This window comes from Macaca mulatta, chromosome 3 (assembly GCF_049350105.2).
Source record: "Macaca mulatta isolate MMU2019108-1 chromosome 3, T2T-MMU8v2.0, whole genome shotgun sequence".
NCBI classification, from domain to species: domain Eukaryota; kingdom Metazoa; phylum Chordata; class Mammalia; order Primates; family Cercopithecidae; genus Macaca; species Macaca mulatta.
Genome location: NC_133408.1, coordinates 102723300 through 102734237, shown reverse-complemented (window position 1 = coordinate 102734237; position 10938 = coordinate 102723300). Strand labels below are relative to the sequence as shown.

Below are 10938 nucleotides of genomic sequence, written 5' to 3'. Positions count from 1 at the left end.
TAACACTGAGAAAGTTCTCAGATTTAATCTGGACATCGTTCAGCCAGATTTGCCAATCTAAATGGGATTTTCGGCCTCCGTGGAGAGAAGGGATCTGGAAGCAGGGAGATGCACAAATGCATAGTCACCTCTTCTTCCCAGCCCTCATTGCTAAGGCCGAAGGAATAGAAAGAGGTCAAAGAAAGGGCTGGATATTCCCCTTTAGGCTCTACCATCCTGAGAAGAGTCACCCTATGTGGGTTTCCTCTTGATCCCTGATATAGAACAAACTGGATCCCAGAAGAGACTGGGTACCTGCTGAGCTTGCTCTTTCATGGATCTGGGGGCCCACAGTCTTCAGCCTACCACAGAAATGTTTCATTACTTGGGTGAGAGACCTCACTAGAGGCCTGTAACCCCCCATGGGGGCAAATCAGCAGGGCCATTTTGTGTAGTGCTTAGGATTAGAATGCCTGGTGTTCAAATCTTTGTAAAAGTGTCCTGCAACATTATTACAGTGCCCTATGCAATTCAACTGCTCAAAATGCATTTGAGGATTTGTCACACTTCTTGCTTTGCTTCTTTGTTTTTCTCTCTGGCCTCCCTATATCATATTTCTTTAAGCGATCATTATCTTCACAGTCAGTGAGCAGGAAGAGGAAATAAATGAATGTCTCCTTCCTTCAGTGAATGAGGAGGGGCCCCCTCCAGATATTCCTTTATATCCTCTCCTGAGAGACATTTGATTCCAAGTTGATCACGGAGGTCATAGTTCACAGTCAACACCCAAGCGTCTATACAGCAGCATTAAAAAGAAGAGTTTTGTCATCAGTGATGAAAAGGAGGACAATTGGGGAATTTCAAGTAGCTCTAAAACACAGTAGAGTTCTCACACTCAAAAGCAGACAAGGGTCAACAGGTAATGAAGAGTGAAACTGGCTGGGAGGAGATTGGGGGCAAATTGAAGAGCGCTTGGCCCACTGGAAGGGGCCACCACTCCCCAACATCTATTCATGGCTGCCAGGCCAAACAGCGGACCACTGTTGCTAGACCCATTGATTTTCTAGAGAAGCAGGGGGAAATGTTCCTATATGAATTATCCCATTCTCTAATGATGAAAATTAATTCATGCTTTCAAAAATACTTTGCTGGCTGACTCAGACACATTGAATGGTGTATGTCCATGGGGACTTCACTTTGGAACCTCTGTAAGTCTACCCCTCTACAAATAATTGAGGGCCAGCTATTATTAATATGCTCTTCTTGTCCACTTGTACATTTCCTGGTCATAGGACTTCCGTGTGTTGTAGTAAAACGAAATAATCCTTATTAAGAACATATCACTAAAGACCAGGAGCAGTGGCTCATGCCTATAATCGCAACATTTTGGGAGGCTGAGGCAGGAGGATCACTTGAAGCCAGTGAGCTATGGCCTCCTGTGAGTACCACTTTACCTACTGGACAACAGAGTGAGACTCTGTCTATAAGAATATAAGTAGATAAAAGTAAAAATAAGAACATATAACGAGGAATACAGATAAAATAAATTCAATCTATGGTGAAAAGTAATAATCTACCTCATCTCCTTATAAAACTATGGTCTTTTCTCAGCAGTTTAAATTACTCAACATTATTAGATGCAATGTTCATTGAAAGAAGATTTTTGAAGTCATTCAGATCCAAGAATTTGGTCTTAGGAAGACTGGCCACAGACATTACTAAACAGCAGCATTGAACAATTGTGGAAAATTCCTCTTAATCAGACCTCAAGAAATACCTTTTGATTGATTGGAAAAGGGAGAATTGCTTGTCCTCAGGAGGACAAGAAGAAAGCATTTCAATAAAAGTGTTGAAAATCTGAAACAAAGAAAAGGTCCTGTAAACAGCCTAGATAACTGGGCAGACAGGCCTGCCTGATTTATGAAGGAATATGACCCATTCATGAAGGGTTCCCTTAGAGGAGCAAGGAGGCCTTCATAAGGAAGACTGGAGGACATGCCTGTGGCTGTACGCACCTTTGGCCAAAGGCCTGGACCAGAGTCCCCCAGAGTTTGGGGTTTGACTACTTCAAACATAGACATCTACGCTACTAGATACATCTTCTTCACTAAGTGCAGGCTTCACCTCCCTCCCACTCCCACCCCCAAACTCATCCTGAAGTTGAGAATCACTGATTAATTGACCTGAATTCATAGTCACTGAACAAGGTTATTGGACATACACTGATTTCATTATCACATACCTTCTAAAAGTTAATGAAAGGTTTTTTATTAATCCAGGTTTTAATAGGCTATATTTCTTCATACCTAAAGAAGTAAAACTGGGAAAAAATTGAAAATAGTAACAGGAATTGATTATTTTTAATCTTTGTAAGTTCAAGTTAACTCAGTTTATTGTTTTGTATCTTTTAGACAGAAAAACGAAATCAGGCACACACAAAACCCGATTCTCCCTGTCCTCATGAAACCTGCCTCTAAGGATGCATTTGTATTTATTTTTTAATAGAAAAATTCTCTTCCTTATGGCTTGTCTGTGGTTCCTTTTCATTGCTGCAGGGTTTCCGAGCCTGGGAAGTGGGGCTTCTGGGGTCCAGGAGAGTCGGTGATGCCGGCGGATGCTGTGTCAGTGCCTCGCACGTGCCATCGTGGATCTTCCAGAGGTCAAGATTTTTCCTCCTTCTTTTGTTCTTCTTGTTCTAGCGGTATGAGATTGCTTCTCTCTTGTTTAAGAATCCTGATTAGGGATTTTAACTTATGTGCTTAATGATAACTGTAAGAGCAAGTTTTAAAAAGTTTACAGCAGGGCGGGAAATACAAAATAGTCACACTAATCTAAAAAACACCCTCAAAAATAAAATACATAGACAAAATATCAGAAATATTTTTCATTATTTTCCTTGGTCGTGGGAGATTTTCCAATCTTCTTTCTACAATAAATCAAAATGAAATGCCATTTAACTTCAGAGAGATGTTTTTTTCCCTTTGATGATGAAAGCAAATAATGGAAATAATTAAATGAGAGTTTTATTACATTCAAATTTCTTTGCTGAACATCAATTCATTCTATAATTGAAAATTCATTTTATAATTTACACATTTTTAATTTATGAAGTTAAGTGTCCTTGTCACCTGGCCTCAGTCATCTATAGCAGGGAGCGGGGACAGGATGTTATGAACTGATGGTCCCCACAGTCCAGCCCCTAGTGCTCAGAATCCAGGGGAACTCTGGCACTGGACATTGGATCTCAGCATCAGCAATGAGCTGCATCATCTCTGACAGAAATGGGTGATAAGAACATTTCCCTTCACCATTTTTTAAAGCCAGGTCCTTGATTTTCATGGGCAGGGAGGGGAACATGGTTGGCGGAGTGGTTAGTTTACCACATCACATTTTCACATTTTCATCTATCATAATTTAGATCTTTACATTTCTGGAGTTGGTGATTGATAGCCTCCAAACACATAAACACTCTCCACCTGTACAGAATGCACCAGGGACTCTGCTCTCATAAAGTCAGGACCAAGGTAGAAGTGGATAAAATTCTAAAGCCCACTCCTTAGCAGTAGTAAGTCCCAGGATGGGCCATGACTACAGAAGGTGACAGTTTCTGGATGCTGTTAGTTTGCAGCAAATTGAAATTTTGTGGTTTTATCTATTACCAGAAAAGCCCTCCAAAAAAAATGTAGCCAGTGGGGAAGAAAGCAGGAGTCCCACCGTCTCATTTTTAACAAGGACCAGCTGAAAAATGAAGGCACACACCACACAAACCATCTTATGTCTGCCAATTCATTTCCTGGCCCCAGAAGAAAAAAAAAAAAAAACCCTCGTGTTTCCTCTTATGCAGGCCAAACATGGCAAAGCACCAAGGGAATTCTGAATGGAATCAATTGCACTTGTTACTAACTGAGTTTTCTTTTATTCTTATATTACCAAGGGCTGGATACTCAGCTGCAAGCAATTATAATGAAGAGTTACTGAGTAATGGTTTCCAGATTGCTCCATGATGGGGCATTAATTGAAAGGGACAATTTAAGAGCTTAGGCCATGTAAATGCATTTCTTATTCTGTCAGATTGAGAAATTTCTGGATGCAAAAGGCTGAAATACTTAGAACTGATAAAGACTTAATAATGCCCATTTAAGCCAGTATTTTCAAAACGAGTTTCATGTTTTTAAGAGAACAAATATTAAATGGTGAACCTGTGAGCTTGTTCATTCAACCAGGAAAATGATCTAAATAGCACACTGGCATGCTGCACTTCTGTTATAAACATATACATTGTATAAAATGTGACTTGTTTAGTCTGTTGCATTGCAAAGCCAGTTAAATTGGCAAGTAAACTTTCATTTTTCAGTTCTCATGCTATTATGATGCATATTGAGCACCCTCTCTTGCTCTCTTGCTCTCTATATATGCTTTAAAATTTTAAACAGCATTTAAAAACACATAAATGAGTTTTATATGTGTGTGCATGCTTTAAAATTTAAAACATTTCTAAACAGATTTGCATGCATACGAAAGTGGACCTTCTCAAAAATTATCTGTGAAGTCCATATCAGAAAGCTTTATTTTGCCTTTTTTTTTAAGTGGGCTTTTATTTCCCTGAGCTGCATTAAGCTGTAACATTTTCAAAGAGATTCTCTGATATGCCACATTAAAGATAAGTATCATAAGACAGTAAGACAGTTAATGCCGAGCAAGGAAGAAAATCACCAGCTCTCTCTCAAAAAAAAAAAAAAAAAAGAGTAGTACTCATTTTTAAAGTCTAATATCAGACTTCTGCATTAGTACTAGTTTTGTTTACGAAAAAGAAGGAAGAAAGAAGAGAAGGAAGGAGGGAGAGAAAGAAAGAGAAAGAGAAAGAAGAAAGAAGGAAAGATGGATGGATGGATGGTAGACAGAAAGAAATAGATGCAGATACAATTTAAGACATGAATTCATCATTGAGGAGAGATGGACGCCACTGCTCTTTCTCATTCTGTTTTCTAAATCTGAATTGCCATCTGAGATTTGAACTTTTACCCTTCCTTCTGCCTTCAGTCTGGCATTCTGGATTTGTGCACAGGAGCTGTGGTGCTGATGGTAGACTTCTCCTAGAGCCTTGACACAAACCATGACATGGATGGCAAAATAGGCAGAGGAAAGAAGTTGTCAGCCTGGGGAAATTGAGAGCATTCAATCCAAGAGAATGAAAAGGAAAGTTCAAGCAGCAGTGAAAAAATCTGGTGGTCTTTTCTGCTCACTCTAAAGTCAAGGTCAAGCCCCATCAGAATGTCCCAGACAAGTCAAAAACACAACCACTTGAAAAGTGGATGGTCAATTTGGGACAGGGTTGAATACCATCATAAGCAATAAAGTAATCTAAACTAATTATTCAAACAGAACTGTCAAGAATCCAAGATGAGATAGGGAAAGCATTCTTTGCCAGCAAATAGCATTGCCTCAAATGATCCCTTTTTAGTCACAAAAATCTCCACTATGTATCTGTCCTTTACTTTGCTACCCTTTCTTTTTTCCATTCATTGCTGAAATCTGACATTTTAACTGAAGGTTCAAAACCTCTTTATTTATTTCTAAGATTTAAGGGGAAAAGGTTTCTTTTTAAACATCCTGAATTTAAAAATAAATAAACTGAACAGGAAGACTTAGACTGTCTATTTCAATTGAACTTGTGATTTCTCATTTTGTGGATTGTACTGATAAATTATTATAAGTCACATCGTAATTTTGCCTAAGAAACGTGAGCATCAGCGGGTGTTTTTAAAATATAATAGGGGCCCTCTTTCACCCAACCATTTCCTGGGCTGCTGCTTTTCCTAGTAGCAGCCAAACACCTGAACAAACCCAGGAATTCCAGGCCAAATGGTTCTGATAACAGCAGATCTTGGGTAGAACTGATTTGATCAAATAACTCATACAAAATGCAGCTTAATAGGTGTCCTTATTCTCAGGACTCCACTCAACTAGAGAGAAGAGAGTGAAAACACATTCTCTTTTGATAATGTAGTTTATTCCAAAAAAATTTTGTACAAGTACATACACGCATATTTCAATAACATATGAGTGTAACTACTACACAGAGGGGTATCATTATAAACTTGGATCCTGAACATATACTTAATTTGAACAGCTTACAGAAAAGAATCAATGTTGCATGCATAAGTGTGCAGTGAAAAGTTTGGAAGTTGAGTTAGAAGGTTGGTTTAGTTTTGTTTTTTAACAATTTCAAAGTTCCTAAAATGCAGATAGTATGAAGAAAAGAACTGATTTTCTACATGACTAAAAATTCAGGGTCGGCAATTTCATGCTTATGCTAAGCAGTTTGAATCAGTACCTGGAAAAATTAAGGTAATTCCTGTGTTTACAGGCTCTATTCAAGCAAGGCAGGAGTAACGTTTGAGAGGGATTAGCAATCAAAAATTGAAAATCTACCATCACCACACAAGCTTGCCTTTTCATTTTGTACAGATCATAAAATACGTAACACGGACCAGACCCTTGTCCGGCAAATGTTCACATCCTAATTTTTAAAAATAGCTTCTATACACAATTGCTCTCTTTGCAATAAAACAAAGATTTGTTTATAGCTACAATTTAATTAAGAACCTTTTCGAAGAGGAAGATCTGGAAACCAGGGATCTTATTTTTTCTTTTTTTCCTTTTTTTTTTTTTTTCCACCAGGGTTGTTTGTTTATTGGTTTAATTTTCCCTGAAGTAAAAATACACTTTGAAATGTAACATGTCATTATGTAATTTGTAGTAACAAAGTGCAGGCCCTTGCACACGACAGCAAACAGGACCGCTCCGGCTCACAGACAGTCCCCATATCCACAGCCCCCTCCCCGATCTGATTAACAGCCTGTATAAACATTCAGCCAACCAGAACAGTGGCCAGTGCACAATTTGGTCAGCCATAAAACTGCCAGCCAAACACAGACACGGGGGTTTATGCAGAAATCTTAATTTGGGGGAAATGATCAAAACTGAGACAACATGGCCCCCGGGGAGATCAGGAAGGGCTAACCTTTATTTTCATCAATCCCACCCCACCTCCCAAACAGCAAGGGATGCTATCACCACTGAAGGTGAAATGCTTAATAAAATGTCCCTGAAATACAATGTCACAGAGGGAGCATCGTCATGAGCTCCAATCCCTGAAGAGCAAAATCTAAAAGGGAAAAATAAGCTTCTATTTTAAGGAGCAATTTTAAATGGTCTGAGTTTTTTGGGAAGGGTCCTATTTTGACATATCCAGAATGGATTCCCTCCATCAGCATGTTTTCTATTGATACAAGAAAACATGTTTTCTATTGATGCAAGAAAAACTAATATGTATTCTAACTGTGCAGAAATTGGTGAAATTTATACAAAGGGTGTTTTGTGTGTGTGTGTTTTTTTTTTTTTCCTTCCCACCATTTTCATTGCTCTTGGCAAAAGACTTTAGACCCTTCACATAATGGAAAATTCAAAATGTTCAATGTAAATCAAATAATTAGTAAGAAACAGGTTTTTTAAAAAAAATTTTTTTTTAGAATACTCTCACAAGACAGCAAACTTGTTTTTTCTAGCTTGGGACAGGGTTTCATAGCTCACTTTTGAGACTATATAGCACCCAACTTTTATCAGAATTGAGTCTCTTAAATATTCTCTTTTTTGAAAATATGCTGGTGGTAATCACAGTGATGGAATTAACTATAGCAAAAAGACATTGCGTTAGTCTGGTTCCTTTCTCCTCAACAGCTTTTTGCTAACTGGTTACTATAGAGCATTGGGCTTCACAGAAATTTTTCATAATTTTCACCTTTGTTCTAGTCTTGCTCCTTAATTTGGAATCTCTAATTTGTTTGGGAAAAAACAAAAACAAGGAAGCATGATCAGCCACCTTAACAATGCTCTCCCACTGGGTTACCCACGTCTTCCTTGGTATATCTAATTGTGCTCACAAGCATTTATTTTTTCCTCTCATAAGAAACCTGCATGCTTTTCTCTGGGTGGCTTTCTACTAAAGAAATGAATAACTAAACATGATGCAAGCTCCAAATAAAATGAGAAAATGTATAGACATATTGAATAATTATTTTTTCCAGGCCTTAGGCAAACCACTTGCCATTTCATTTAATTCTCACAAAACCTGTGAGTTAGGTATATGTATTATCCACACCTTTTTTTCCCCCAGATTAGGGAACTGAAGTACAAAGCGTTTCAGTAATTTGCCCCCAAGCCACATAGCATGTGAACAGCAGAGCGCGAGTACTAGCTCAAGCAGCCTAATTCAAGAATCAATCTACTGCCCCTCCTAGATGTGATGTTATTGCCTTTGTTGAGAGGTAGCTATATCTCAGATCCTTGGGGTCATTGCAAAGAGGTGGACAAGGAGCCCTCCATGATGATTTCACTTAGGCGGTAAGTGAGGTAGCCTGGTGAATCTAAGGAGCATCAGTTTCAGAGTTTGAAAGCTATGGGTTTCTTCACAAGCTCAGCCACTGATTAGCTGCAGGAGCTTGGAAATGTTCACTCACATCTCCAAGCTTCTGTTTCCTCATCTGCAAAAAAGAAAAAATTTTGTGAGAGTTAAATGAAATGTCATTGTTTTTAATGCTTCACAAACATATAGAAGATTTTCAGGTCTTCTTTTCTCTCCCCAAGCTAATCATTTATACCACTTTGTGATCAGTTTTAATCATTACAACATTACTAATATACTTTATAAAATTACCTTTCTAGGGTATAACGTGATGAAAGAATTTCATATCTAAACAAAATTTTAAATAGAATATTGGGTACTTTTTAAAAATTCATTGGATCCCACTACATTGCAGATAGTCTAAAAAATGAGTTAGGTCTCCTAAATATGGCTAAAAAGTAGGCACATTTGCCTTCACTCCAAAAACCAGCAAGATAATTTCTAACATTCACGAATGTTCATTTCAAAAGCATGTGGTAATTGCATGTGGGCTACTCTTCGGTCAGCGAGTTAAAGAAGAGCACAGATGTCAAAGAAGCTTCCTCTCTGATATCATCCATCAACTTAGGTTGTTGGACCTTCTCTGTCACAGCCTGCCTCCAGCTGATTCTCTCTCATTGTTGGAAAAAGGGAAAAATGAGCAAAAACTACAACATGCAATACTTCAAATCATTGCCCTAAATGTTCTTCCAACTCTGTGAGTTACATAACCTTAACCTATCTTGAAAACCACAGTAGATTTCCATCTCCTTGGGATGGCAGAAAGCAACAGAATATTCTAAATGACATTTTCAGGTTTATGGGTTTGACATATCTTTCAAGACATTTCAGAGTTTTCCCCACTTCATCCCCCAACACCTCCCTAGGAGCACTTGCAGAGAGCAGGCCTAACGTTTTCGATGATAAATTAGTTGTCAATATATAGACAAGTTGCTTTTTCCAAAGCCTCTTGGAGCAGAAGCATATTCTACTTCCTCTCAAAGGCCCTAGAACTACCTGTGTACTGGCATGCTCACAAGAAAATTTTTATTCACAAGAATAATCTGTTGAAAGGAGGATAGATTTTCAAATGGAGTTTCAAATAATCCTCACCTTTGAGATCATCTGTGCTCACAGCCCAGTATTTTTACAAGATGAAATGATTTACAGAATCAAGCCTGGAAAAATTGGAGGGCAACTCCAAAAGGCAAAAACATGTTACCGAGTCCATCATTCATCCTGCCAGGGAAACTTTTGTAGTTTCCAAACTGTTATGAGACACCGCTCTCTATCCAGGGCAGAAGAATCGTTGAAAAGGCAGGAGGTATGCTGGCCACACAGCCAGCATGGAGAGCTGGAGTTTTTGGCAGGGCACTTCCACCCCAAAAGCAGACAGAGTCCTGGAAGGGCGTTCATGTAAACAAAGCAGGGAGATAGCTTCAACTCTGCAATGAGGCGCAACCTTTCCCAGATCAAAGCCTGGATCACAGAGTCAGCCCTGAAGAACTGAGTGTCCTTTCTGGAACATCCAACTCCAGGGGAGAGACTTGAGCTGGAGCCACAACCTCACCACCTGTAGCCAAGGACTTGGCACGTGAAAGCTGTCACAGGGTGGGGAGCCTGCAGCTACTCCCACAACAGAAGATCAATGGAAAGACAAGACAACACAGGGAAGAAAGGGTTCTTCCTCGAGATACTGAAGCTGAGATCGTTTAACTAAAGCTTGCATCCAGGCAACCCAAGCTCTCTATGCAGTGTTGAAAGGGGATGGAAATCAGTACAGGGTCATAAGTTCTGAAGCCAGGTTGCTGGGGCTTTGACTCTCTACTCTGTGTTTACTAGCTAGATGACCTATGCCTCAGCTTCCTTACCTTCAAAGGGACCTAATAATGCCTCCTCCGTAGGATTTAATGAGTGACTGGGACACTAGAAAGCTCTCAAAATGTTGCTGTTATTATTTGAAGTTACACAGACTTGGGTTTGAACCAGGTTTGGCTACTTAGCGCTTTTGTGAACTTGGAGAAATGACAATCTTTGGGTGAACTCCCCAAGTGTAAAATGGGTGTTAATATGGCCCTTGCAGTATTGCCATGGTGATTTAATTTTGTATGACACACAGTAGGTATTCAGTAATTGGCACTTCTGATTATCTTCATTTTTCCTGGTTTCCAACAGAGAAACCCAACAGGACTGGTGAGACTGGAAGAAACACAGCCAGTAAAATTTAGGATCCTCTTAAGTCCCCAAAGCTTCATCCATATGCAAAAGAGACACATCTCCAGGGAAGACTGGGTCCTGGATGTTTTTAAATACACAACTTATTTTATTTTAAGAGCAAAAAGAGAACCTGGAAGCGTTCCCAAATTTAACATCTGCAGGCAGATAGGATGACGAAATGTATTAGTACTGAGGAATAACTTTCTCCTGTCTTCTTGGAAAACATCTGGGGTATTACCCTCCCCTCCACTTATTCCCCCACCTCTTACCCCAACGCTGACTCTCGGCAGACAGTTTAT

The 10938-nt window shown here is 39.2% G+C and overlaps 1 long non-coding RNA gene across 1 annotated transcript in view; it reads right to left on the bottom strand.

Annotated features, from left to right (window-relative positions):
• Window positions 1-5972: 5972 nt before the first annotated feature.
• LINC03007 (long intergenic non-protein coding RNA 3007) overlaps window positions 5973-10938 on the bottom strand; it is a 64699-nt gene continuing 59733 nt past the window's right edge. The window contains exon 3 of the long non-coding RNA XR_013415903.1: window positions 5973-8522. This is a non-coding gene — a long non-coding RNA (long intergenic non-protein coding RNA 3007). The remainder of the gene's footprint in view (window positions 8523-10938) is intronic.